We start from the raw sequence: 25399 nt of genomic DNA, 5'->3' as shown, positions 1-25399 counted from the left end.
ATAGTGTAACTTAAGTGATATGCTTCTCTATCTATGTTGTAACAATACAAAAAATAATATCTAGAACATGATCTATCCAAGGGTAAAGTTTCACCCAGTTTTCGTTGTATTGCAAATGCTTTATTGAAAGGATGGTTGTGTCTTTCCCATATTTTAAATAGAAATTTCGTAGTAGAATACTGGCGTCTAAATGAAAGGGCCTGTTCAGCGCTCTCGTTGTAGACACTAATATTTGGACTAGATTTCATTAATCCTAGACAAACACGGAGTGCCTGTCTCTGTAAAATGTCTATTTTATCGGCCCAAGTATCAATCGTCCCACCATAAACGGGTGCCGAATACTCGAATAAAGAGCGAAAGCAATTTTTGTAGAACAAAGTCATAATGGAGGGGTGTCCACCCCATTTCGTGTTCGCCAAACCTTTTAGAATATTGATTATTTGTTTTCCTTTTGCTAGCAGTTTGTTAATATGGACTTTCCAATCTAATTTTCTATCAAAGGAAACCCCCAGGTAAGTACAGGAAGATACTACCGGAATCTGTAGTATATGTGTCAGATTGTTAGGATGTCGGTTTGATGTATAAGGGTTAAATATTATAATTTTTGATTTCTCGGCAGAAAAAGATAAACCGTGAGATAATAATTGAACACGTAGAGTATGAATCAGGTTGCGCAATTCTAAAATTCCTTGTGTGGTGTCTGATGTACTTTGATAAAAACAAAAATCGTCAGCATATTGAATGATGTTGTGAGTGGTCCTTGGTATTTGATGTATATATTTGGTGTAAATGTTAAATAGGAGGGGACTCAGAGGGGAGCCCTGTGGTATTCCGCTCCGAACCAGTCTCGGGCCCTTCACATCATTATGAAACCAGAAGACCAGAATACGTTCCTGATATAGATTCCAAGCTATTTTAGCCACAATCGGGTGAATGTTTATTGAATCAAGAAGATTGCATAATATTGAAATGTCAACGGAGTCATATGCTTTAGCGATGTCAACAAATAAGCTGAAGCAAAATTGTCTCAGGAGTTGGCTATTTTGAATAGCAACAGTGAGTGTAGCAATAGCATCCTGACTACCAAGACCGATGCGAAATCCTAATTGTGTGGATGGGAAAAATTGGCGTTTTTCTAGTGTCCAAACGATTCTATGTTGGAGGGTACGTTCGAATAGTTTAGCCATAACTGGTATCAAAACTATAGGTCGATATGAAGAGGCTTGCATGGTTGGTTTGTTTGGTTTTAAAATAGGTATCACAATATGTTGGGTCCAGCCACGTGGTATTTTTCCTCTGCGATATACATAATTATAAATCGCAGCAAGAATTTCGAACCCTTGAACTGGTAAGTGCTTTAGAATTTCATAGGTAATACCATCGTAGCCAGGTGCCGTGGATTTGATTTTATCAAGGATATTTTTTAGTTCTTTAACTGAAATAGCTGGGAAGTCATCAGTAAATTCGGTAGGTTCACGGTCATAAAAGGGGGAAGGCATAGGAACGGATGGGGGGGGTGAGAAGATCCATAAAATCTGATTCCCAGGAAGTATCAATTGGACGTGGATGGGAAACATGGGGATGTCGGAGAGAATTGAATTTCCGCCAAATTATACTAATTGGCACGTTAAGGTCAAGAGACTGACAATATGATTTCCATGCCTGACGTTTAGCTTTGATATATGTTTTTTTCGCTATCGCCTGGGCATTCTTTAGTTCTCGCCAGGTATCCGGCATAGGATATCTGGCGTATAATTTTGCTAATATTTTCTTTCTTTTTTTAATTGCGGCACAGGTTGGGTTCCACCAATAGAGTTTTGGAAAACGGTCAAAAGAGTAAAACTTTTGTCTCGTTCCGCTGTCATCGAGTGCGATTGTTAGCATTTGCAAGAATTGGGTATATGTAATGGTCCTTACTGAAGCCGAATCATCACTATAATATAAACGGAGGAAAGAAGTGCGGAAATTTTCCCAGTTTATGGAATCGCGTTTCCAGCGACGAACCGGAGGTACAGTTGTGCTTGTAGTCGATAAATTAGCCGGTAAAGAAAGGAAAATTGGGGTATGATCACTCCCTCTTAAATCCATGTCGTTAAACCAATTGATGTTATTGAATATATGTGGTGATACTAAAGTGAGGTCTATACTCGTCGGGCTGGATCCGTTATGAGGATAATGTGTGGGGGAACCATCATTCAGAATAATAAGGTTATTTTCAGTAACCCAATTTTCTATTGTGGTTCCCAGCCTATCCGTCCGAGAGTTACCCCATATGTGATTATGTGCATTAAAATCTCCTGTTATCAAATATGGACCCGGAATGATTGTAAAAAGTTCGTTCAAGGCTGAGAGTGGGATATTCTGAGAAAGAGGATGTGGTGGAAGGTACATAGATATAAGCGTAAATAAATAATGAGCATATTTAATTCGGGCGGCAGCTATTTCACCTTGGTATTTTTTTATTATTGGGAGGGAATATGGAATGTTAATTACGGAATGGGGTATATTTTCATGGACATATACAGCAACTCCCCGTTGATTTTGGTCAAAGGGAGGGCCGTACATTATGTAGTGGGGTAACCGATAGTTCTCATGATGAGTACCTTTCACCTCCTGTAGACAGATAAGTTGTGGACGGTAATCCGCCAACAGATCTTGAATTTCGCATTTACGTGCCGATAGACTGCGCACGTTCCATTGTAGAGTAACAGGCAAGGACATGTTTTTAGGATAGGGGAGGGGAGGTGATAGAGATAAATATGAAAGATATCGGGGCGTATTAACGACCCGACATAATAGACAAGAGGTGGGACGTAAGTTCTTGTATTCTTCTAATTATTTTCTCCTGTTCGTGTATTTCTGGTATATTAACTACAGAGGCCCATAGATCCGGAATAAGATCAAGTAGAGAACGATATATTGATCGCTGTTCGGGAGATAATGTGTCTCTGGCACCATATGTCCGCATAGGGGGTAAAGTGTTATCGGAACGAGTCTCTGTTAGGCCTTGTTGACCTTGAACCTTCTCGTCCGTACGAATCGTGATACTTTCTGGTGTACTCTTGGGTGGAATTCTCCCAAGTGCACCAGCTCCTGTACTACGAGGCGGAGGAAAGGCTCGGGATCCTATTGGGGGTGAGGGATGGAAAATATCATCATCTGAGGCACTGGTAGAAGAGTCCGAGGTGTCAGAGGTTTTCTTATTATTTTTCTTCTTACGTCTTCTTCCACGTGTAGGGCGCACCAGAGGTGTACAGTCCTGGGTAGAGTTAGCTTTATTATTTGTAGGAGGTTCTTGTCTCACGATGTTGGAATAAGTGTTTCTTCTTGTAGAGGCCGGTGGTCCCCCAAAAGAGGTACCTGCTTCCAGGGTAGGTAAGGTTGGGTATGTATGTGGATCGTGTAGTGATCGTAATACCTCCGCCTTTGTGAGAGGGGCTACATATGTACCCCGTATTTTGTGGCTAGCCTCAAAGTAAGAAATATTTTCTATTGCCATACGAGTATGTATGGCATGAGCTTCCCTCCTAGCTGGACAATTCTTATCTAGAGCATTGTGTTGTTCTTTGCAATTTATGCATTGGGGTGGTTTGTTGCAAGATTCCCCATGCTTTGGGGATCCACATTGTGGGCAATTTGCTTTCGATTTGCACTGATTTGCACCATGAGACAGTCTGTAACAGCATTTGCACTGCAAGACAGGTCTAATACGAGGTTGTACGTCCTTGATTTCGAGATTTAATATAATTTTTTCTGGAAGTCTGTTTCCGCGAAAAGTTACACACACTACAGTGGAATCTCTGAGTGTGAAATTCGCATCGGAGTTCCAAATTTTCTTTTGTTGTCGTTTGGCACTTATTGCCTGTATGGGACCAGCATCAATTCCTTCCAGAATATCTGTTTCTGTTAAGTCTATGGCCACGCCAAAAATTAAACCCTCTCTTTGAACTAACGATTGGGGTACGCGGGCCAGTACGGCTAGTTGTGTGTGTAGTGTTCGGTCATTAACGAACGTGTTGGCTGCTTGTGCACTAGCAAATGTGACTCTCACCCGATTTCGTCCACATTGCTCTACTAGATCAACTGGGATTTCGTTTTTACGAAAAAAATTGCCCAAACTTCCCCCATTTAGTTTGCCAATATTTTTATCCACTCCTTCTAATAAAACAATATATGGTCCCGAATGATCTCTAGAATAATTAAGGTTAGGTATAGCAGATGTGGGTGATTTAGCTACTTTTTCCTGGCCTACTTCATTGTTTTCCTCTCTTTGCCTTTTGGGAACACGTTTGCTTTTGTGATCCGTCATGTCAACTTCTTCTCGATCATTTATATCTGCCCAGTCATTCTGGTTTTCCGTTACGTCAGCCAAAGCTAACATAGCATTTGCTGCGTTAAGTTCATTACTACTTTCTTCCATGTTGGGACGATCTAATTGTTTCCCGGTATCCTTTTGAAACAACTAGAAAAATGTCTGTCACAACACAATCGTAGCACTCGATAGTCACACTTTCTTACGCTTTTCGCGTTCAAAACCTATCAAATATGTATTTATCGAATCCTGAACCTTTCACTTCTAATAACAGATAACTTTCAAGTCCACAATTATTAAAAAAACATGTAAAATAGACACTTCCAGAAAAGTACAACTTGAAGTTCCATTTTCACAGACTAATCTCTCACTTGTTTGGCAAATCTGTGAATCCGATCACATCACAGGATTTGGATCTCCTTTATTGCACTACGGTAGACCAACTTCGTGTTCTGACACAAGACTATTAGAGTAGAAGGCTGGGGCCATACCTGATCACGTGGTCCTTGACGTCAGGCGTGACGTCACGCGCGGACAGATCGCTCTACGCTCCGGTTTCGCAGCCGAATCAAAGCAGTAATTATGAACAAAAAAGAGCCGTAATTATGCCCAGATGCTAATTGGGAGTGAATACACAGACTTACTTAGGATCCGACATAACGTATGTCCTTACAGTTGGATTACACAGCCATTTACGCACACATTTTATCGGTAGTTTATAAGTCGTCACATTATTCTGTGAAACATTAGTTTCATGTAAAATTGCGGTTAATACACCTAGTAATGCATTTTGTTAGGGCAGAAAGAAAAATATATATCTTGAATGCGTAAAATAATTTTGTTAAATAAAGAAAGGCAGAAAGCCAAAATTATGGATAAGTTGAATATGTAAAAGAAAACAATCTCGTCTATTGCTCTCTGTTAGGAGTGAGAGAGGAGCTGTTTTCACTTAACTTCTTCAAATTTGGTAACTTTGCTTCGACTATTGGTATTTATTTCTTAATTAATTTTCCTTATTCAGATTACAATTCTGAGTCTTATGAATCTTTGAACTACACAGGGAGGAATGTGAGGAAGTTCCGTGTGTATTATGTAACACACACTTTAAAAAACTTTTCACTGAACGAAAACTTGAGACATAGAACTGAAGAAAGTCGAGGGTCACTTTATATACTTATACGTATATATAATCAGTGGAATGTCGAACAGGGGTGCCTACAGGCGGGTATGTGAAGGCTGGTTGAATCCACTTAACTTTGGGGGGGGGGGGGTTGTGATGAAAATTTGACTGAATAAATAAATAATAGAACAATGGAGGACGGAAGTTGAACTACGTTGTCATTTAAGCATCACTCGTATATAAATAGCAAGTTGTGTATTTTGAAGTGTATGGTAGCCTGATGTTGTGTAATGAGACTACTGGTATTGCAATCCACTAACAAGTCTTGTTAGATGCGATGTCTTCAGTTATATATTGTCGCCCGCTGTTTTTTTTTTTTTTCATCGGAGATCACGACACGTCGCAACACCTCACTGAAGGCATTGTGAACTGCAACACCTCACAACCCACCAGGGTGCGAAATCATTGAAAACTGGTGAGGGCGAGAAAGTTCGTAACCTACAACCCCCCTCCCACAAACATATGTGTGAATTATACCATGTACATATTTGTAATGTTATTAAAAGTGAAAATAAATTACTCAATTAAAATAATTATTGTGATTATTAATTAGAAATTAATTTGTTACTTTCATACATATCAGATAGTGTAAAGCAGCTAACTAATTCCTTTACTAACCGGTTAAAGATGTTAATAAATTATGGCAGTTGAAGTGGTTTTATTATGTGTAAGTTTTTGTTTAGTTTGTGCACTATGTTAATATAAATCAATTAGATTTCATAGTTATTATTGTTTTGCATTCTTGTTTTACTTTTACTGTGCGTATTGATGTAGATTTGTTAATGATCTCTTGAGACAGAAAGCATTCAACACTCACAACTACACTAATTTGTGTGTGTTTTCAATATTATTCTTAATAAAGTATATTTAAAATTTAAAGTAATTGCTTATCTTTTCATTGTTATAACAAAAACACTTTCCCCCGGGAAATTTTTGTTGTTTTTTTTTGTGGCCAAGATTGTTGGTGGGGTGAAATCCCCCTCGTCCCCTCCAGGATTTCGCACCCTGAACCCAACAATCGAGAAATACAAGAAAAAAGGAGCGAAAAGAACAAAACAGATCAGCCTTTCCACGTTTCTTTCCGTATGGGGTAAAGACTCAGCTGGGTTTTGTCCGCCCAATGACGTCACACCCGCGGCAGTCGCGAAAAGAGGCGTGTCTGACCCCAGCCTTTCCTTCTAGTAGTCTTGGTTCTGACATAACTTCTCTAGTGTTGTGCGATAAGGGAGACCCGTTACTACGTTAGTGATCTCATCTGAATCTTTACACTCTTTACACATCTTGTTCAAAACATTCACTAAAATTAAAAATATAATGAATAGAATACAGTAATGATAAGACGTCCAAGAGGAATAACTACAGGACAAATACTATTCGTGTCGGTGCTTGGAATATTTGGTGGGGCTTATATCTGGAGACCATTAATTGAGGCATACATTCTGGAGTCTAAAACTAAGAATGGAATAAATACAGCTGCCTCTGAAGTTGCAGCTGTAAACACAGAAGACTAATTTCAGTAGATAACTTCTTCAGAAGAAGGTAAATCCATTAGCGTGTTAAGTTGATTCTTGTTTTTTAAAAATAATTTGTGTAAGATTCGTAGATTCCCCTTGCACTTAATTACTTAATTACTATGAACGTTGTTAATCACACAACTACTATGGAGGCATCTGTCAGACCCCTGTTCTGATTTTGAACTATGAACTAGCTGTTACTGTTTCCAATTTCTGATGCGTTTCTCGTGACTTGACATCGTAGAATACTATTGTAAAGAAGTTTTCAATTTTTATGGTTTAATTAAAGAAACGTAACGTACTTCGGTACTACTACCGTTTAGTCAAAACACCCATAACTCATTAATTTCGTCCTTTTTAAGATTGCTACTTACTTATTCTGCATTGCGGAACATTCTATAAGGTGTAATTATGAATTTTTCACGAAAATAATTTCAATTTTTCACATTACGAGTAATTATTGTTGTTCGTTTTGGTACTACTTTACTATAGGTGAGACACGTTTAAATAATTTATTTCGCACTTTTTTACATTGCTAACGTACTATTCTGCATTGCGGAACATCTCTTTAGATGAAATAATTAATTTCTAACGAAAATAATGTCTATTTCTTACATTAACGAATACTTACTGTTCTTCCTTATTTCCACACACAATATGGCGATAGTTTACCCGTTCATCGCGTGTTGTGCCAGTGTTTTGTCAATTTGAAGTGTGCATGCAGTGTTTCAACCTTGTTCACTGAAAAATACCTAAATTTAAAAAAATAAATTAAAAACACCACGAAATTTTTTCACCAAAAAAAAGTTAAATTTTTGACATAAAGAGTAATTATTTGGCCATTGACGTTACCCCAAAAACCATTGATGTTAGCCCAAAAATTCACTATAGCCCCACGAACCATCACGGGGACGAGGTATGCCTACTGGGTTAGGTTAGGTTCCATTTGCACTCCTTTCGTTCAATTTAGCATATACGGACAACATCGGTTTTTCTTGAAAGAAAATACAAGGAAATTCTTTTAATTTTAACTTTCCACGTCCTGGATTCCATTTCTTTCTTCAAGATTACATGTTGAATTACAAATTCCACGTCATCATCCACATTCGACAACAACTTCACGACGCATCCGCGACACGTCATGTTATACACACGGAACATTGTGCTCTTGTGTAGAAAGCAAATGGCGGCAGCAGCAATAGCACGTCGGAAAGAGATTTTCGTAGAGAACCACATGCATTCGCATTAAAATGGATCAAAACTACATTCCCGAACTTCACCAACGCTATAGAAAATTATTTGCGTAAGTACTTTCTCCTGTAAATTTGAAGAAATCCGTCTCACCTATAGTGTAAAGTGTTACCGCTAAATTATGTATTTTTCTATAATAATGTCCGTCGGATGCACGAAAGCTGTTGCTTGCATTTCCATCCATGTACTTGAACCAGATGTTGCGAGTATCTGATGACGTATTCCCCGGCAAGTGTTTCGAAATGCACAGTTTTTTCACTATATTGCCCAACCTAACCTTACCGTGATGGTGCTTGGGGCTATCGTGAATGGTTTTTGGGGCTATTCGTGGATGGTTATACGATCCAGAATGGTTTTTGGGGCTATGCGGGAATGTTTTTTGGGGCTATTCGTGGATGGTCATACTATCCCGAATGGTTTATGGGGCTATGCGGTAAAGGTTTTCATGGCTATGCAGGAATTTTTCTGTTCAGAAGGTTGAAACACTGCTTTGCCGTTTGAAACACACCACAAGTCAAGATTTGCCTGCCATTTTGCGTGTTCAGGAAGTGAGAAAAGAACAAACCATGATTACTCGATATGTCGACAATAGATACTAATTTCGTTAAAAAGAGCGAAATCCCTTTTTAAACAATGTTTCACTGCATAATAGGTCAGTACGAATGTAAAAAAGTAGAGAATGAGCAAGTTAGAGAGCGATTTCCTGCATATGATAGTTTTACCCTATTTTTTTTCCCAGGTAGCCCCACAAACCATTCACGAGACGGTTAGGTTAAGTTAGGCAAGCATAGCTAAAATTTGGGGTCACATCATCTTGAAAAAAACATGGGGTGGTTGGAAACTGTGACAGGGGGTTACGTCATCAAGCGCACGGAACATCTGGTTCGTACACAGATGCAACGGCAATTATACATAAAAATATGAATTCTCGCTGAAAAAGATGAAACGATGCCAGAAAATACATTCGGGAACTTCAACAATCCTACAGAAAGTGATTTGCGTAAGTAGTTTCTTCTGTAAAAATGAAGAAATCCGTTACCGCTGAAAATGCTTCACTTGTAGTTAGGGGGTTACGAGAAATGAAGAGAAATTCAGAGGGGTGGGAGACGGTCCATGGGTTAATGGTTAAAATTACTTGGATGACGTCAAATTATGTTTTTTAGTTTTTAAATGAGAAAGATATTGATATGCAAGTCAAGCCTCATCCGGAAGAGTTGTCACCTTGTCATCAAGGGGTCCCGGGTTCGATACCCAGTGGATGCACTTAGTTGTTCAGATCCCACTTTAAACTGTAGTTCCAGTCCCGATTAGCCTTACTGGCCATAAAGTTGACTTAACACTTTAACTGCAATGGGCATTTTAGTGAATTGTCTATAGCACACACAGTTGTACCACAGGCAGTTCAAGTGTGTGTATTCACTATTCAGAGGAGGCCAGTTGACACGCCAGCACTCAAGTGGCAGTTGAGTTTGAATTTGTCATGTCTTGTAAGGCTCTCTGAGCTGATAATTGTATAGTCAGTGTGGCCTGATGGGAATAGTATTTTCATTCTACAAGTGCAATATTTATATTATTAGTTTTATTTATTATATTTTCATATTTATTGATTATTGTTTTCTTTATTACTTAATTATGCAAATGATATATTTCTGTCTATTTTTTTTTCTTCCAAGAGAGCCGGGGTGGTCTAGTCGTCGTTGACATCCGTGACAGAGTGGTTATCACAGTGCGCCACAATGCCAGGGGTCCGGGTTCGAATCCCGGTTTGTCTGTGTTTGTCCCAATGAGAATCCTGAGAACTTAGAGAAAATTGATATGCGTAAAACTACTTGAGAAACAGGAGATACGACTGCTTAGGGGTGTTTCTTTTACCCCAAAAAAGTCAGTATGGCATCTGACTGTCATGTGGGAGACACAGGTTCAATTCCCGAGGTGTGTGATCTAAGGTCGGAATTTTTCAGACCTTGTCCCCACATAACGCGACTCCTGCACTACCAAGTCTCAAATCATTGGGTACCTATGGGCAACCATGTGGGGTAAAGGCAGCCTAAGCATGTAGCTGATCACATCACCTCCAAAATGGTGGAGTTCGAGAATATCTGGGGCCCTAACCCCACACCCTCTAAATGTGCTTTCTTGGCATGGTGCTATATTCACGGGGAACTTTGCCTTTTTACCTGACCTATTATTTCTATTCTTTTGCATATTTACACATATTTTATTTATCACATATTTATAAAACGGTATTCACATTTATTTAGTATACTTTACAAAGTAATTACATTGGGTTTTCTTCCACTATTAATTACAATTAACATGAATTGTGCAATGAAAAGCTTCTAATAATAATACAATACTAATGTAAATACATTTTTATGTAAATATTTCTTTTTATCAATACAATGTTGTAAATAAAATGACAAAAAGAAAAATAGCTTAGTATTTTATAGGCTTCATTTAGTTTTTGAATCATACGCTGCACCTTGAACAAACGAGTGTTCTTCATTTGTAAATTACCAAAAGCGGAGTAACAAAAAAGTACAGGAAAACAATAACATAACAAGTGGTGACAACAATGATATTTATCAAGTAAAGGCGATTGTAATAATACTACCAGGCACATATCCAGAGGGGGGCTTAGGGTGCTTGCGCCCCCCCCCCCCCTGAAAGTTTTAGGTTTACACTAGATAAAATGAGGTTTTTGGTTTCTTGTTGTGTGAAATAAAATAATGTGACAATAATTTAAGGAGAGAAATAATTATCGAGGCAAGATGGAGAATGTTCCGTAACCCTGTTATTGACAATAGAACGTATCCAAGATGGGGCACACGGGGCTCGACCCCCTTCGCAGGAAATTTTTCATTTTACGTTTAGATAAAATTAGGTTTTTGACTTCTTGAATAATGTGAAAATAATTTAAGGAGAGAAATAATTATCGAGGCAAGGCTGAGAATGTTTTATACACCTGTTATTGTTAGTAGCACATATCCAAGGTGGGGATGAGGTGGCTCGAGCCCCCCCCCCCCCTCAGGAAATTTACACTAGGTAAAATTAGATTTTTGGCATCTTGAATAATGTGAAGATAATAAATTTATAAATCTGAGAGAAATAATTATCGAGACAAGATGGAAAGTGTTCTATAACCCTACTATTGTCAATAGCACGTATCCAAGGTGGGAGTCAGGAGGCTCGAGCCTCCTTAAGGAAATGTTTTTGTTTACACTAGATAAAATTAGGATTTTGGCTTCTTGAATAATGTGATGATAATTTGGGAGAAATAATTATCGAGACAAGACAGATAATGTTCTATAACCCTGTTATTGTTAATAGCACGTATCCAAGATGGGGTTGAGGTGGCTCAAGGCCCCCCCCCCCCCAGGAAATTTTTTGTTTTTCACTAGATAAAATTAGGTTTTTGGCTTTTTGAATAATGTGGCAATGATTTAAGGAGATAGACAATTATCGACGCAAGACAGAGAAAGTTCTATAACCCTGTTGTTGATAATATTGCACGTACACTTTTCTTGCACTTTCGGTGTTGTCTCAGCGCACTTGAGGACTATGTAGAGACTTGTCAGCATTTGGAAGCTGCACAACAAAGGTAGCGCCACACGTAGGGCGATTTGTTGTAATTTATAATGTCTGGAAGGTGGGAGAGGGTACGTTCTTGAATGAGAGAAGGAGTCAACTACTGGCAATATTAATGAATCGTTTTATCTGTGGAACGTTCTTAAATATAATGAGGATATAAATACGCAGATTAAATTTTTCGGTTCATCTCTACAAAGAATCGGTTAATGGGATTTCAGAGGTAAGTGTGACAATTCATACAGACATTGACGACAGTAGAACTTCCGGGGCCTTAAGGTAGTGCTAGTTCGGGTCGAGGGTTGAACAGATCAAGCACCCCCCCCCCCTCTCTCTCTCTCTCTCTCAAGTGAATATTTCAGCAGTACCGGATATTGGAATGGTTTATTAAAACAGAAATAAGCTGCATTGATCAACTGAAAATCAAAGTTTTGAGTGATGATTTACATTTGCCAGAACTAAATTTCGTATATGCAGTCCGAGAATTTCATGGTATAAAAAATACTTTTGTTTAAGCCTACTGGGTTCAAAATACATTCAAACACTTAACTACCGTAAAGAGACAGCCGAAAATGTTATGAATGTCTAGAAGAGAAAGCAAGAAGATGTTGCATATGTAGACATTTTAGGCAGAAATTGCAGGCTCTACCAGGACCCGAATCAGGGCTCTACCAACTGAGCCACCTAGCCATCCTCGACTTCAACCGATTTTTCGTTAAAATGTCTACATAGTACATGCCCTGTGTATATCAAATCGTAAGGTGTTGCCTGTATAGTGAACAAGCACGAAAATATAGGAGAGAGAAGAAAACTGAGGAGCATTCCCACCGGTTGAGGAGAAATTTTTTCTTCTGTGTTCAACAAGAGCTACTACTTCAAGGAGACAATGACAGTGGCCTAATAAGGGAGATTTCACACCGTGTCGCCTGAAGATTAGGTTTGTGCGGTCTTTTGTGTCGCTACGGTGTGAAACGTTGCTGTTGATTGGCCCATTCCAATCGACATGTATCGGGTGTCCCTTCGGTCTGAAACCTTTCTAAGTCTTGAAAATCCAAGTCACAAGGATGGAAAATTAGGGCCTTGTTAAGGTTAGGTGTGAAGGCAGGCAGATGACAGCACCCTAAAGGATTATATCCAAACTTGCAGAAAGAACGCATCTTACTTCAATCTATAATACGGAATGATAAAAACTCCTGGTGAGTTGATTTTAAAAAATGTGTCCGAGGTAAAGAGTGACGTGCCCATGATTTTCGGAAGGGAGAGGGGTTACGTATACTATTTTTGGTGGTCAGTCCTGATTTTGCCATTTTTTTCCTGTCTTTGACATTCTTCTTCTTCTTCTTTTTTTTTTTTAAAAAAAAGGAATACTGGGTAAAATGGGGTTATGACCTCACCAACCCTCCCTTGGGCACGTCACTGGAGATAAATGAATAAGCATTTGATCATACTGGGAAACAAAACATTAGATGTGTTGGGAACAAAAGGGTTTTCATTGTGCATTAATTGTTTCGTGATCCAGATGTATTCGAGAAGACTTCCTTTGTTTTGTGTAGATATATGACAAGACAGCGGAATCTGTGACAGGCATTTTTGAACACTTGTGAGTGCTAAGGCCTGAATGTAAACAATTTGGTAGGTGTCGGCTTTTATAAGAGCTCTAAACATAGGAGTACAAGACACGTTAGTGGTGTTCAGGCTCGAATCAGAGATACATATTCGAGAGCTGTCTGCATCCAGTTTGCAGCCCACAATTTGAATCTCGCGTTGTCGAGTGGATTGTCCATCCCGTGCATGTGTAACAGCTTCGTAAAAACACTGAAAGACACCATAGATGTTTTTATGCCTGATGAGAAGAAATGGACAAACACACGTACTGAGATGGTTCCGGCACACAATGTTAATGCATGGAAACAGAGGAGTTGAGTGGTAAAAAATGTTCCGATTTCACGTTCTCATTAAAATGACAGCCTGACAGTGGCGACGATTTAAGGGATAGTTGCTCCTCATTTTATTGCCTCAACATTATGGCCTCTTAATGTTAAGCCTTGTCTACCAAGAGAAAGTAAACTTTCCTTGCTCTACCCTCAACCCCCCCCCCTTGTTTTGAAACCCAATTGCCACCACTGGTCTTAAACATACAATTGTGAGGTTCTTACTATACCCCTTAAAAAAATGGTGTTGAGTGCCCCCCCCCCCCCCCCCCGAAAGGAATTCCTGGATACGTGCTTGAATACTACTGTTGATAAATTTCCTCTGAATGTTTGAGCACATGAAACATTTCATAAAAGATAAGCAGGTTTCAATCTGTTGAACCACCGGCTGTCATATTGGCCTCACATGAATCAATTAATGGTTAATGGTAAATCCCAAAGAGTCCAACAAAGAAAAAATGCAATTATCTGACATATTATTGGGTCATTTCATGTCAAGTGAACCAATAAAAAATACCTGACCATCTCTAATTTTATATACTTAATTGTCATGAAGTACCGCCTAAGGTAGGAAAAATTGCAGATTTGTATCTGTTGTAGTTCTCCAGTTAGAATCCTCTGAAATATCACCTTTCAAGACAAACAACTCCATATAATGTATTAAAAAACTAACTAAGCTGCATTACTTACAAAAAGAAAATCGGTAGTGATATAGACTGCACTGCCATCTATGTTTTCATGCGACTCAGAAACCAGTTTTTGTGGTCATTTTCCACGTTACCTATTCACAGTTTTTTTGGGTCGTTTTCCACATTACCTATTCAAGGTGCTGTACCTGCACTCAGGCTGAAATCTCAGGAAAGTTGTTACCCTTCCCCCAGGAGAATCGAACCTGTGTGCATCCTGTAGCCAGAACCCAAAGCTTGCATATTTACGGGACACATGATAGAACAGGGAAGGGTTTAATCCTTTTCCAGAAAATATGCACTAAGTAATCACTAATCTGATGAAGTACACGTTAACAAACATAACATAGAAATTAGGCCTTCCCAATGGCACAGTGATAGCGTTGTTGCCTTTTAATCAAGGGTTTGATTCCTGGTGGAGGTACATAGTGGTTTGAATCCCACTTTAAACTGTAGGTCCAATCCCGATTGGCCTTACTGTGCATGAAGTGGACTTAGAACACCAACTCAATCAATCAATAAAATAGAAATTGACCCATGTGAAATATGTGCGTGTACATTTGGAACTTCGACAATCAACCATTCTTTTATGAATTTCAAGACCTATAGGATATCAATGCGAAGCAACTTTACAGAAATGTTTAGTTTTTTCAAGAGCTTCAGCAGAGCCTCTCAAGGCTTTTTTTCCTGCTATTGTTTTCTTGATTACCACATAGATAGTGAATCCTGCAGCTTTGGAGGATATTGTAACTTATAACATGCTACAGTACAGATGTGATACACATATCAATAAAACATCTCTAACTCCATTAGTTTCTAAATAAATGTGATTATTCATAGGCTCAAATTAAATCTTTTATCACATTCTTCAAAAAGGTATTGAACAAATTTTCCTAGAGACATCATTCATCTTGTAAATCTTTAGTTCAGTTGTAGGTTCTGCTACTGGGCTCCACTACTCTGTTTTCATATCAGTGCATATCTGTGTTATTTAACTCAAGTTCAGCACTTGAACTATATTAGCATCACCAATTTTTTTTTATTTTCTTTCTTTTCTAAAATACATTCACAGCAATTTCAAGGTGTATTGAGAGATGACAGAACAGATGTCTGTTGAAGTCTTTGCAAGTTGAATTTGCAGAAGATAACATTTTCTTTGCATCAACAGACTTTCATTCCTTATGCAGGATCAAGAATAGAAGAACGAAAATAGCAATGGACAATTTACCTGTTGCTGTTATGTGTACATCTAGTCCTTCAAGTCCATAAAATGATTAATTATGCTTATATTGTAAAAATATATGAATATCATCCACAAATATGTTTCTGCAAGTTGTTTTTTTTTTTTCATCTCATAATGCATGATTTTTTTTCAACTCCAATTCCACTCTTTGAGAACAGTATGATTACACTGGTTCTTTCCTTTCCTTATAATTGTGCATTAATGAAATAGAATAATTTGACATCATGTCAATATACCTCCATTAAGTCCTCAAATTGAATTCAAGACATACGTCTTCTTCTATAAACTGAAGCCATCTAATAGTAGCAAAATTAACTTCCATTCTGCAAGTGGCCTCTTGAACCTGGTGAAATCAGTTATTTTACAAACTAGGCGAAAGCATCAGTCACAGTATTTTGTTTTTTTAATTTTCCACATGGAGGAAACCAGGTATTATGCCAGAAATAAACTCAGCTTCAAATATTTATGCTCATTTTACTTAACTTTTAAAGCAGCATGTTGCTTCCGAATTAATGCAGTTTGAAGACATTATTCAAGTGCATTGTCTGCAAGTAGCAGACTATTTTCACTGAACAAACCAGTCTTCAGTTTCATGGGAGAATGAACTTCACGCATCACATGAAAATTAACTTAACGGATGCCATAACGAGCTTCAGAAACTTCACACTAGGGCTTATGGACACGTTAAACTTGTGCAGGATGCACCCAAAGTTGTGCAGCAGAATTTTCTTCATTCTTTGCAGATTGGTCAGAGTAAGTAACAGTATATAATTGCAATATGTCTTTCAATTAAAGGAGTGTTTCCACTTGATGGCAGTGTATGTGATATGGTCTATTTCAAACACATTGGAGGGTGAAAATGCTGTTAAGTTGCAACTTGTACATTTTTGAAGACAGGACAAAAGTACCCAAATGCTCATCTTTGAAGCTTAATATGGGCGATTCTCTACGTGATGCACAGGACATTCGTACATTGTTAAATGAGTCTGCTGCTGCTGGTTAATTCATATTGCACTGATTTTTCATATTCAGTGTTTTAATACTGGGTGGTTGTTTACCATATGGCAGGAAATAAAATCCTTTCTCAAATTAACAATGCAAAATTAAATAAAGCTGTGTGATGCACGGGACTCAGAAAAACATGTGAGAAGCACATAGTTCTCCTTAATTGATTATTTCTGTGATTTGAAGAAGTTCCAGGGTACCATATTTAGACACAGTTTGCTACAGACTTTGTACTATAATATGTAATGAATAAGAATTTTATATTTATAAAAACAAATTTGTAATACTTTTTATCCCTTGTGTGACACATGGGACATTTAATATGTGATGCACGGGACATTTATCTCCCTTATGTTGTCACTCCACTGCAGGTAATGTCTGGCTCCATAATCTCTCTCAAAAGGTGGCAATACTTTTTTTAAAAGTATCTCAAGGAGAAAAGATTTGGTATTTTAAGCCTATAACCAAAGTAACCTCATAAATATATCCTACCATCTGTTAATTGTTTCTGCATAATTGTTTTGCAGATAACAGTGTGGGACTAAACTCCTGTATCCTGTACATTGTTCACAGCTGCTTCAGTTTTCCAGGGTGAATGTCACACACACACCTTGTGCTCAGATACAAGGTTTACGGCAAAAAAATTACTGTTACTTGCTTTGTTGATGTTCTGTATGAAACAAAAAACCAGAGACCATCACCAATATTGATGGAGTTATATATTAGGTCGGATGAACATCTTCAGAATTCAAAAGTAGAAGGCCTTGTTTTTGCAAGAACTTCATTAATCCCGAAGTATTTTGCAACTTCACATGTGAAGGAAGTAGTCAATTGAATTAGTGGACAAGCAAAATCACTTGTTTGTACTCATGTAATGAGCAAAAGTAAATCTGCACCAATTGTACAGACTACTTCAGATTTTTCAGAAGTAATTAGAAATCTCATGCACAAAACTAGTTATTTTGATAAATGAAGAAGCATTTCACGAGACAGAAGTTGGGATGATGCTCAGCCAATTTTGGGCACCAAATCTATACATACCATAAAAGCTGTTCAAGGTAGATATTTATATACCCTTGAGAACGCTCCACCTCATGAATTAGAAATTCATGTGAATGCAGGCTACAGCACTGGTGACTGGGACATAGTAGTAAGTGTATGACGACGAACACTATCGCAATGAAGTTGCGAGAAAGTTTGGTGATGAATATGAGAGATCCGTAACGGTGAAGGATGGTGATACCAACCACTTGGCCGGTCCCCATGGCAGAGTGGTTAGCACATTGTGCTATGATGCCCGAATAAGTCCCAGGTTTGAATTTCGACTTGGGTGTTTGTGAGTGTCCATTCATCAATTCCATCATATCATCACTCATCCTCATCTTCGCAATTAGCCAAAAGTGACACAAAAACAAAGTAAAATAAACCAAACCAAATCAAATCAACCACTGGAAGTGGCCTTTGAAGATTATTAAGTTATTGTACCCAACCAGGCAAAAAATGAAAAGCCTCCTCTCATAGTTAATTTCAAAGGACAGTTCAAGTTTCAAGATGTTATACTTTGAAGTGTGATGCACGGGACACAAAAACTATTTGCACTGGTGTTTCAGTGGCTTGAATGAAATTGTAATAATTACATTTCCAGTACTTTATGTTGTGTATTGAAAGTACATTTTAGTTTGGAAATGTTTTTCTACAAAAAATTCTTTCTCCACAAGAAAAAAAAATAATATTTTGCGTGATGCACGGGACAAGGCTGCGGAGTGGAATTAACATATCCTGATTGTTCAGTGCGCGTTAAACGTCCGGCATTGCGCCAGACAACTCTCCCTGAATTTCATCCAGACTTAGCGTTGGACGACCCCCCCCCCCCCCCCGCCATGGCTACCGTGCAGGATCTTCAAGCAACAGTCGCCCAGCTACAAGCCCAGATGACTCTTTTGAGAGAAGAGCTTCAAACTCAGCGAGCAACAGACAACACTCCCAAGTTCAATGTGGAAGATGCCTTACAATTACTGCATACCAAGATTTCGGATTTATATTGTAAAAATATATGAATATCATCCACAAATATGTTTCTGCAAGTTGTTTTTTTTTTTTCATCTCATAATGCATGATTTTTTTTCAACTCCAATTCCACTCTTTGAGAACAGTATGATTACACTGGTTCTTTCCTTTCCTTATAATTGTGCATTAATGAAATAGAATAATTTGACATCATGTCAATATACCTCCATTAAGTCCTCAAATTGAATTCAAGACATACGTCTTCTTCTATAAACTGAAGCCATCTAATAGTAGCAAAATTAACTTCCATTCTGCAAGTGGCCTCTTGAACCTGGTGAAATCAGTTATTTTACAAACTAGGCGAAAGCATCAGTCACAGTATTTTGTTTTTTTAATTTTCCACATGGAGGAAACCAGGTATTATGCCAGAAATAAACTCAGCTTCAAATATTTATGCTCATTTTACTTAACTTTTAAAGCAGCATGTTGCTTCCGAATTAATGCAGTTTGAAGACATTATTCAAGTGCATTGTCTGCAAGTAGCAGACTATTTTCACTGAACAAACCAGTCTTCAGTTTCATGGGAGAATGAACTTCACGCATCACATGAAAATTAACTTAACGGATGCCATAACGAGCTTCAGAAACTTCACACTAGGGCTTATGGACACGTTAAACTTGTGCAGGATGCACCCAAAGTTGTGCAGCAGAATTTTCTTCATTCTTTGCAGATTGGTCAGAGTAAGTAACAGTATATAATTGCAATATGTCTTTCAATTAAAGGAGTGTTTCCACTTGATGGCAGTGTATGTGATATGGTCTATTTCAAACACATTGGAGGGTGAAAATGCTGTTAAGTTGCAACTTGTACATTTTTGAAGACAGGACAAAAGTACCCAAATGCTCATCTTTGAAGCTTAATATGGGCGATTCTCTACGTGATGCACAGGACATTCGTACATTGTTAAATGAGTCTGCTGCTGCTGGTTAATTCATATTGCACTGATTTTTCATATTCAGTGTTTTAATACTGGGTGGTTGTTTACCATATGGCAGGAAATAAAATCCTTTCTCAAATTAACAATGCAAAATTAAATAAAGCTGTGTGATGCACGGGACTCAGAAAAACATGTGAGAAGCACATAGTTCTCCTTAATTGATTATTTCTGTGATTTGAAGAAGTTCCAGGGTACCATATTTAGACACAGTTTGCTACAGACTTTGTACTATAATATGTAATGAATAAGAATTTTATATTTATAAAAACAAATTTGTAATACTTTTTATCCCTTGTGTGACACATGGGACATTTAATATGTGATGCACGGGACATTTATCTCCCTTATGTTGTCACTCCACTGCAGGTAATGTCTGGCTCCATAATCTCTCTCAAAAGGTGGCAATACTTTTTTTAAAAGTATCTCAAGGAGAAAAGATTTGGTATTTTAAGCCTATAACCAAAGTAACCTCATAAATATATCCTACCATCTGTTAATTGTTTCTGCATAATTGTTTTGCAGATAACAGTGTGGGACTAAACTCCTGTATCCTGTACATTGTTCACAGCTGCTTCAGTTTTCCAGGGTGAATGTCACACACACACCTTGTGCTCAGATACAAGGTTTACGGCAAAAAAATTACTGTTACTTGCTTTGTTGATGTTCTGTATGAAACAAAAAACCAGAGACCATCACCAATATTGATGGAGTTATATATTAGGTCGGATGAACATCTTCAGAATTCAAAAGTAGAAGGCCTTGTTTTTGCAAGAACTTCATTAATCCCGAAGTATTTTGCAACTTCACATGTGAAGGAAGTAGTCAATTGAATTAGTGGACAAGCAAAATCACTTGTTTGTACTCATGTAATGAGCAAAAGTAAATCTGCACCAATTGTACAGACTACTTCAGATTTTTCAGAAGTAATTAGAAATCTCATGCACAAAACTAGTTATTTTGATAAATGAAGAAGCATTTCACGAGACAGAAGTTGGGATGATGCTCAGCCAATTTTGGGCACCAAATCTATACATACCATAAAAGCTGTTCAAGGTAGATATTTATATACCCTTGAGAACGCTCCACCTCATGAATTAGAAATTCATGTGAATGCAGGCTACAGCACTGGTGACTGGGACATAGTAGTAAGTGTATGACGACGAACACTATCGCAATGAAGTTGCGAGAAAGTTTGGTGATGAATATGAGAGATCCGTAACGGTGAAGGATGGTGATACCAACCACTTGGCCGGTCCCCATGGCAGAGTGGTTAGCACATTGTGCTATGATGCCCGAATAAGTCCCAGGTTTGAATTTCGACTTGGGTGTTTGTGAGTGTCCATTCATCAATTCCATCATATCATCACTCATCCTCATCTTCGCAATTAGCCAAAAGTGACACAAAAACAAAGTAAAATAAACCAAACCAAATCAAATCAACCACTGGAAGTGGCCTTTGAAGATTATTAAGTTATTGTACCCAACCAGGCAAAAAATGAAAAGCCTCCTCTCATAGTTAATTTCAAAGGACAGTTCAAGTTTCAAGATGTTATACTTTGAAGTGTGATGCACGGGACACAAAAACTATTTGCACTGGTGTTTCAGTGGCTTGAATGAAATTGTAATAATTACATTTCCAGTACTTTATGTTGTGTATTGAAAGTACATTTTAGTTTGGAAATGTTTTTCTACAAAAAATTCTTTCTCCACAAGAAAAAAAAATAATATTTTGCGTGATGCACGGGACAAGGCTGCGGAGTGGAATTAACATATCCTGATTGTTCAGTGCGCGTTAAACGTCCGGCATTGCGCCAGACAACTCTCCCTGAATTTCATCCAGACTTAGCGTTGGACGACCCCCCCCCCCCCCCCCGCCATGGCTACCGTGCAGGATCTTCAAGCAACAGTCGCCCAGCTACAAGCCCAGATGACTCTTTTGAGAGAAGAGCTTCAAACTCAGCGAGCAACAGACAACACTCCCAAGTTCAATGTGGAAGATGCCTTACAATTACTGCATACCAAGATTTCGGATCCGTCCACCCCGACACGTGACCTGATCGAAGCAAAACATCTCCTCCTTGAGAACAAATTTGTCGCTCAAATGACGCCCGAAGATAAAACCTTTTTCTATGACCGGCTTCGAACCCTGAGCATAGCATTTATGCGTGGATGGCGTGTATCGGCTCATAATGCCTCAACGACTGTTGTGCGTGGTCTCGACATTGTCGAGCCTCCACCCGCCCCTGTGTATCAACGTGCGCCCCCGACCCGTGGATGGGGCCGCAAGCCCTTTCGGGCCCCGGCTAAGAAGGAAACCAATCAGTAGGGCCCTTCTTAGACCGGCTCCACCTGGCCCTCCTGATCGTTTGCTACCTGTGGAAGTTTTCGATCAATTAGCCCGTGAAGCTAATTGGTTAATTGAAGTGCAACCAGAGGATATTGAAGAGGGCTGGGACTTTTGGCATCCTCTCGTCCAGGAACTCAGTGACATGATCCATGCGCCTCCTGAAGGAGACGAAGACCAGGACGGTGATCAAGATAGCGACCACGATTCTGACGAAACTGAAAGTGAACCCGAAACAGACAGTGTTCGTCTTATGGTGACTCAACGGCTGCGCGGCCCACAGTATCCTACAGTGCATTTTCAACCGCCGGGATCAATACCTACGGCCCCCCTGTTGACCCATACACCGCCGCAGGATTGCAACATGCGACTACGGCGCACAAAAATCGGCTTGTTGCCAACAGTGCTTCAGATGTGCCAAGCAGGAATTATAGAATCGTGTGAACAAGTGTTTAACTCTTTCCCATTATTTCTTGTGCCTAAACCAGAGAAGGATGCTTATCGTGTGATTTACGATTGTAGTGAGTGGACAAAGGTTTACCCAAAAATGCCTTTTCGGCTACCTTCCCCCTACATGCTCCAGGATCTTCCACCTGAGTACACTCATATGCTCAAGGTGGACCTACGCGACGGGTTCTATCACATCAAACTTGCCCCTGTGCTTCGTCAATATTTTGGTGTGTTCTGTGGGGGAAAAATGTTCCGTTTTACGTGTTTACCCATGGGATGGACCTGGGCTCCCTTTTATATGCAGACGTTCACCAATATATACATGCAACAGATTGCTCAAGAGTTCTCAGTACTAGTGGCAACCTATTATGATGATATTCTGTTCATTGGAAGTCCAGACAGGCTCACTTCCATCCCCCAACGTCTCTTTGACGATGGGCTAGCTCTAAATATTACCAAATCAGTGCTAGTTCCCACGCAAGAGGTAACCTACCTTGGGACCTTGGTCAACTTGGCGACCATGACCGTCACCGTACTTCCGAAATATTTGCCTCTTATTCGTACTATTCCACGAAAAGCTTTGCGCTTTCGACGGGTCCGACAAGTGCTGGCAGGATTCTTGACTTGGGTTGTACCAACTACCACCCTTTCTCATCCATTGACTTATGCAATCCTTATGGATCGAGAATTGTGGGCAATTTCACTCATGAAAAAGGCACGGTCGCTACCTTTCCAACTGCAAACCTCATGGGAAATAACTCGTGTGGTGTATAGCGACGCTACCCCGGCACAAATCGCCGCAGTGGACAGCCAGGGCATAGTTTTATTTCAACTACCTCTTAACCCAGAATGGCCCATCTTCGAAGCAGAATATTTGGCAGCCTTGGGTGCTCTCATTTGTAACTGGGACCAACCAGCTCTCTTATATTGTGATAATCAAGCGGTAGTTGCATGCTTAACACGCCGTGTATGTCATGTGCCTCAATCATTGTATTTAGCTCATGTTGTATTCACCTGTGTAAAATTTCATGTGTTATATGTACCAAGTGAGAATAATAAAGCGGATGCTCCCTCGAGAGATCCGATCAGTTAAACCGCAGCCAATCTGCGGCTCCGCTGTGGTCACGTGATCCCAGCATACCAGCCACAGCGGAGCTCAGTTTGGAGAATTCAGCGGAGCTGATGGGACGCTCTCTTGGCGAGCTAAGAAAAAAAAAACAGTTTTGCAGTGTGTAAAAACACTAATTCTTTTATTTACATATTCAATATTCAGCTAAGGATCCCTATATTTGATAAATAAAAATAATTCAAATATGTTAATTATATGTATCTATAAAAATTATCCGTATCTGAGGTAAAGTTTCAGTGTTTTTCACTTGCAAAATGACCTTCAAATTTACAGATGTTTGTTTTCTTAATTTTTCTAATTATTTACCTGTTTTTTGTTTTTCATGATGGTTTGGATTGTACTAAATACCATGGATAAAAAATTAATATCGCAACTTTGTTATTTGATATCCTGGTTTCACTTTTCCGAGAATTGCCCATATACTTGACTGAAAGAAATTTTAATATAATAGTACCAAAAGTAAATGAATTATTATATTTATTTTAAGATTTGATCTTCAAAGTTAGATTTGAATATTTAAGGGCAATACATTATATATGTATGCATGTTTATATATTATTTACTTTTCAGAAATGGCTTTTAAAATCCCACCACTTCGAAACCTTGGATCTCAACCTGTAATACTGTTTTCTATGGCAATGACTATCACCTTAGGAGTGGTAGCTGTAATGCAGTTAGTGGTGCCTGTTTACAAGTCGAGAAAGAGACAGCAAGCAGAAGATTTTGCCAATATGTTGTATGAAATGGAACAAAAATCCAAATCCAAATCCTGAGAGTGTAATGAGTGAGTTTGCTGCAATTTGCTAGTGTGTGTACAATAGTTGTTTTCTGAATAAAATACTAGAATGTTTTTGCCACTTATTTTGATTGCAATGTTATGTACCAGTTGCACATATAATGGTAGAAGTAGCCTCATAATTTTACATAATATGGATGGGCTTTTAAATATTCAGTTGCAGGGTATTGACCAGTCTGGAAAACCTGGAAAAGTCATGGAAATGTACTATTTTTCTGGAAAAATGTGCATTTTTGTAGACCTTGTACAATAGAGATTGTTTAAAAGTTTGGATGTTGGCTGCAGCAGGTGGTATTCATCCAATGACAAAGCATACCTTACATCTGGAGCTCGTAGTTTCTATCTCCATGTTAAACAAAGATCTCTGTACATAACAAATGCTCTATGATGCCATACCTTGGACTCTACAAATTGTTTTTATATAAGATTTTGATTACTTTGAAATCTTTCTTAATTTACAGTTGTATGGTCATTTTAACTTTTATTTACTCCCTCTGTCCCATAATTATTGTCCGGTACACCTTTGTTTGTTGTCCCATAATAATTGTCCGATATTCAAACTGTGACATTGGTGTACACAGAAGAAGAAAATGAAACACGGGAATGAGTCATACGACTTTATTACTCAAGGATCAGTACAAATTGGCCGATCAAGTATCCTTACCTTACCTTACCTTACCATCCGGCGCTACAGCTCCTGTCGGGCCATGGCCTCCTCCACTATGTCCCTCCATTTCTGTCTGTCCTGGCATTTCTGTTTCCATCTTGTTACTCCTATCTTGTTTAGGTCCGTGCATACTTCTTCCTTCCATCTGCTTCTAGGTCTTCCTTTCCTTTTAGTTGAATATAGCTTACTCTCTATTATTCTTCTCGGCATGGCATCTTTTGGTAGGCGATATACATGTCCTATCCAGCTGATTCTCCTGGCTTTAATGAAGCGAACTATATTTTTATGTTTTATTAGT

The 25399-nt window shown here is 38.7% G+C and overlaps 1 long non-coding RNA gene across 1 annotated transcript; it reads left to right on the top strand.

Moving 5' to 3' along the window:
* The first annotated feature begins 6716 nt into the window (after window positions 1-6716).
* On the top strand, window positions 6717-24499 carry LOC145995181 (uncharacterized). Its single transcript, XR_014442420.1, has 2 exons — window positions 6717-7031; window positions 24209-24499. It is a non-coding gene; the product is annotated as an uncharacterized LOC145995181 (long non-coding RNA).
* The last annotated feature ends 900 nt before the right edge of the window (window positions 24500-25399 follow it).

Source organism: Lepisma saccharinum, chromosome 11, assembly GCF_977018435.1.
Source record: "Lepisma saccharinum chromosome 11, izLepSacc3.1, whole genome shotgun sequence".
Classification (NCBI taxonomy): Eukaryota; Metazoa; Arthropoda; class Insecta; order Zygentoma; family Lepismatidae; genus Lepisma; species Lepisma saccharinum.
The sequence above is the reverse complement of the archived record's forward strand: the minus strand, read 5'-3'. Positions and strand labels throughout refer to the sequence as shown.